This window comes from Nicotiana attenuata, unplaced genomic scaffold (assembly GCF_001879085.1).
Source record: "Nicotiana attenuata strain UT unplaced genomic scaffold, NIATTr2, whole genome shotgun sequence".
In the NCBI taxonomy this organism is placed as follows: Eukaryota; Viridiplantae; Streptophyta; class Magnoliopsida; order Solanales; family Solanaceae; genus Nicotiana; species Nicotiana attenuata.
The window spans coordinates 95,276-100,957 of NW_017674186.1; positions in this window are offsets into that span (position 1 = coordinate 95,276).

The following is a 5,682-nucleotide window of genomic DNA, read 5'->3' on the forward strand; positions in this document are numbered from 1 at the left end:
TATATATATATATATATATATATATATATATATATATATATATATATATATATATATATATATATATATATATATATATACAGTCATCCAAGGATAAATAGGGCACACCCAAAAAGAGGAGAAGATTTTCCACTCTACTAGAGGCTTGAAACAAGGAGATCCCCTAGCCCCATCTTTGTTCATCATATGAGCTGAACTTCTTTCTAGATGCTCAACAACCTTACCCATGATCAATTCTTAATGGCTTCTACATTGGAGAGGAGGGGTCCATAAGTGAACCACCTAAGCTTTGCAGATGACATCATAATTTTCACATCAGAGAGGTAGAGCATATATTGCATAAGATTATGGATATTCTCAACAATTATAAACACACATCTGGCAGCAATCAACAGGCACAAAATCCACTTCATGGTTTCTTCTTCTGCATTCCTAGCTGCCATCAGAAGAATTCAGCAATCACAAGTTTCACCAAGAAAGAATCTCCCATTACCTACCTGGGGTGTCCATTATAACATAAGAAGAATGAGAATAATATATTTCAACTCCCTGATAGCCAAAGTGGTAAGCAAAATTAAAGGGTGGCAAAGCAGAATCCTCTATTATGGAGGCAGAGCCACTTTGATTAAGTATGTGCTCTAATCTATACCTACACACCTGTTGTCAGTTTTAACCCCTCAAAACTATACTGGGGTAGGTTGAGAAGTTAGGAGATAACTTCTTTTGGGGAATGGAGAAAGATAAAACAAATACCACTGGCCTCTTGGCAAAAATTGGCATTTCCAACCGAAGAAGGAGTATTGGCTTCAGATCAATGGAGGATACTGCCAAACCATGAAATACAAAAAATGGTGGCTTTTCCGAACTAAAGAGTCACTATGGAGCAAGTTTTCTCAGAGCTAAATATTGCAGAGATCAAATCCATTTCAAAAAAGGGAATTCTGGGCAAATCACAGACATGGAAGAAAAGACTAATAAGAAAGAAGCTGAAAAACACATCATTTAGAGACTACATTATGGTAATTACAGTTTTTGGTGGGACAACTGGTTGAGAGATGGTGCACTTGCTTCAACACAGAAGTGGAGGAAGAAGGCCAAGCAATGTAACTGTGGCTAATTTCTGGGACCAAGGCTAGTGGAATTTGCAGAAGCTGAATGAAGCATTCCTAGCACCTTTAATACCTGCCATCCTTCAAATCCAAATTTATCACAACCCTCAACTCCAAGACCAACATATCTGGATCCCAAATGTGAAAGGAAACTTCAACATGCTCCTCTACATGGGACTTGATCAGAAAGAAGAGGTAGATATGTTTCTCTATAAAATGACATGGCATAAGAGGGTCCTTTCAAATGGTCCTTTGTATGTAGAGAGCTCTCAGGAACAAACTACCTATAGATGATAGGGTGCTCTTATTTAGCAGCCCTACTGTAATCCAGGCGTGTATGTTGTTATAACACCTGGGGTAGAGTCTGTGGATCATATTTTCAGTAGGCAATCAATTTGCATTGGCAGTATGGAAAAAGTTGCAGGACCAGCTGGTATCCACACTACTGAAATGCCTCTAAGACTTCTCTGATGAAATGTGTGGCTTCACAAAAAGAAATGAAGTGCAGAAGCTTTTACTTGACACTGTCCAACCATCATCTGCTGGAGACATTGGAAGAATAGGTGCAATGCAAAATGTGGCACCAAAACTTCCTCCCTCACCAGAGTTATCTACTCCATCAACTCAGATATTCACATGCTCATGTAAACAACCTACCCCTCAATTTGCTGGCCACTAAAATGGGAAGATTTATACCCCCATTGCTGAGAGCATCAAAACACTATATCAATGTTAGGCAGGTTGTTTGGAGCAGACCTGAATAGGGATTTGTAAAAGTCAACAGTGATGGGAGTGCACTGAAAAATCCAGGAAGTATAAGGGGCAGGGGAAATAATAAGGAGCTGCAGTGGTACATTCATTCATGCCTTAGCTGCTTAATCGGTGCAACTCCACGCTGCTATTAAAGTAGGAAGAGAGGGTCACAACAACTTTTACCCGATATGAGGGTCGGGATCGAATTCCTCAGAGAGCTAGAAATTGGAGCTGGGTATCTATCTAGACTAGAGTCGCGTGTATGCTCTTAATGATGATCTTGTTATCATTTTTGGGTTTTTTCAAATTATAAACTACTATTATCAAACTACTAATTGAAACTAGATTATACTACGAAATAATTGCTAAAGTTGTATCTAATGGGAAGAAGGGCACTAGGGTCGTGACATGACCTAGGTGGCTAATTGACGGGTAGATGTTACTAAGGTTCAATTTGACATAATTGGGGCTTATGCTATAACCGTTGCAAAATTTTACCCACTCTCACACTCTCGGTAGAGAGAGTGATTTTGCCCAATTGACTCCCTCGAGACCAAATGGGTAGGCAAATTAAGATCAAGCAACTAGGGTTCAAGTAGCTGATTATCTCTCGAGGTTTAACCCGTTAATTGGGACATTCATTTTCTCATGAGTCCATCCCAATTCCTTGTTGGGTCAATTTTGGAGACTTAGACTCTCTTTCTCAAGAAGAGTCAAATCCACAAGCACAAATCAGTGTTTTGCAACCACCAATTCATAGATTAAAACATAAAAATCAACCCAAATAGCAAACACCCATAGTCAATCTAAACCCTAGATGGCAATACCCATCAATTACCTACACTAGGGTTAAGCCACAACCCTAGCTGATGGATTTTGCTACTCATGCTTGAAAGGAGAAAATGAAGAAATAGATGAAGAACAAGCATATTATTTAAATACTAAATTAAAGTACAAGAATCTATCGTTAATTTGAAGCTAAGATGCCAAAATGGCTACAAAAGTTGTTCTCACGAGCGCAGCTCAATTCTAATATTAATTGATAACCTAAAAAGGTAAAATGTTCTATTTATACTAGGCTGGAAAAACTGGACAAAAATACCCCTGCGGGGTCAGTGCGGGCCGCACAAAATGGACCGCGGCCGCAACAAGGCTCTTGAATTTTGAAATTTTACTCTCTGAAGTTGGGCTCCGCGGACCGCGCAGAATGAACCGCGGCCGCGGAGGCATCTAGAATGGTCCGCACAAAGATGATTGCGGACCGCAAAGGCATGGAATCTGGCAATTTCAACTCTTTGAATCTCTACTCCGCGACCGCACAGAATGGTCGTGCGGCTGCGGAGCCTAAAGCTCGTAAATGCCAACTCTCTGAATCTACATAGTGCGGACCGCACAGAATGGACTGCAAGTCACACTAGGTGTTTTGCCTTGAATCATACTCTCTGAATCTACCTAGTGCGGACGCACAAAGTCGAATGCGGCCGCACTAGGCCTTTTTTAACCTCAGTTTTGCCTTGTCTTGATTACTTGAGCAGGTTTCACTCCCTTTTGAGCTGATCCTTGACATTTCGTCACTTTGTCGTAAAACCTGCAATCAAGTACACTTATAAGCCTTTGGGAACTATTTTTGTAACAATTTATAACCAAGCGTAAGCAAGAAGGAGTATAAACATGGCAAAAATCCCTAGTTATCAACTCCCCCAAACTTAAGCTTTTGCTTTTTTCCTCAAGCAAACAAAATAAGACCCACCCGTAAGGGAAAATCCAAGTATTTTTTTCAGCTGTCCTAAAGTATCCTCAACAAGCATCAATTGGGACTAACAATTGCCCTCAATACGAATGAATCATTAACAACTTTTAACCTTTGAAAAACCATGGATCAAGTGTGACACAAGAGCATCAAGAGTTGACTCATTACATCAAAGAACTCTCTCAATTACTTTGGTCATTGTGGAACCCAAACTCACACATCCTCAACTATCCCTAGGCAAACCTCACCTTTTTAGAGTATTGACACACAAATCGAGGTTAATGGGAATTCACTCATCTCTCTCAATAAAAGGTCAACAAGTCCGGCTCTATGTACCACATGCTTGCCCCTTATGTAAGTATCCACTAATGTAAGCTTCATTCAACTCAAGATCATATAGGGCTTTTGTGGAGTCATTGGTGAAGGCTTTTTGGGTAAGGGTAGGACATGTTGTTTTTTGTTCAAGTGGGTTCAATCTTCCTTAAGCACTTCATTTGATTCATTTGGCACAATTCACTTGACTCTTTGAGTCATTTCACCTCTTCCAAGGGTTAGAGAGACACATTGTCACTCTTTCTTATGCTTTTCAATTCTTTTCTCCCTTTTCAATTTTTCCACACCTTTCTTTCTTTTACTTTTCTTGAATCCCTTCTTATTCTTTCTCACTTTGAGCATTCTTTTTGTCTTTTTGCTTTTCTTTCTTTTTCATTGCCTTTCCTTTTCATCATTTTTGTGCTCATACCACTTTGTTGTCATCCTCGTTTCTCCCCCAAACTTATACTTTTCCATGTGCTCAAGGAAAGATCGGGTGCCAAAAGAGGGTATCTTTTAGAACGGGTATAGGCTTGTAACATGGTTCTTGAAAGAAAAAGGTCTAAGGCTCAAAAGGGTTAACTAGGGATCATATCATTGGTAGGCTATGGAATTTGTTCAACTATCATTTGGATCAAGAGGGTCCTATAATCACTTCTCAAGTCAAACTTCACTTAAGATTTCGCCTCAAACAAACATTCAGGGCAAGTTCTAGACCAATGGCTCGGGACTTGGACTCGCAATTCGATTTCTCACCACACAAGCTAAGGGTTGCTAAAAAACATCGAGTCGGGGGCCCACACGACCTTAGATATGTTTGAGCACACAATGGTCGCGAAAAACCACTTGATGATTATTGGCCAACGCAAGAGTGTCTAGGCCACGACTTTCACCATCCTAAACACAAACATTTTGTCTTTGACCATGGGATCAAAGGCAAATGTGCTAGGCCAAGTGAAGCTTTGCTTGAGGTACCTTTAAATACCACTTACCAAAACAAAAAACAAAAAAACGGACTCAAACCCCTTAAAGAAGGTTGTCACGCCATCTATCATTGGGAAGAGCCACCCGGTTCACAGAAAACATCCACCTTTAGAAAGAACCATGGCATTAAGAAAACCAAAGGCTTATTAAAAACGTCCAAAACAAAACAAATGGCTGCGAGCCTATACAAGAAGCTAACAACGAATTTTTTTGCGAAAATAGAAATAGAATGAATATGTACAATAGGGGAGTGAATATACATCGGGGAATGAATATATACAATGATGTAACTTATATACAGACCAAAGAAGAATAAAAAGTACGATGAAAGTAACTGAATGTAAGATTATATACACACCAAGTAAAAAAAAGCATAAACTAAATCAGTATATTATATATATATATATATATATATATATTATATATTAATATATATATATATATATATATATATAATATAACAGTCATCCAAGGATAAATAGGGCACACCCCCTCAAATAAAAGCTAGCATTGTCCCCAATGCCAACTAAAGCAAAATTAAGCACCAAAAAGTAATGAAAGGATATGAAGACTCCCTAAGCCTCATCCGTCTGCATAGGAACATGAGTGGTCCCTGGGTCCTCGGTATGCTCGGGAATCTCAGACCGGTTCCCGGTCTCCTGCTGCTCAGCTGCTAGGACCTGGGACTGGACCTGGACCGGCTATGGATCTGGTACATCCTGTGGCTGACTGAAGGAAGCCTCCGGTGGGTCCGCCAGCAGGATGATGGCATCA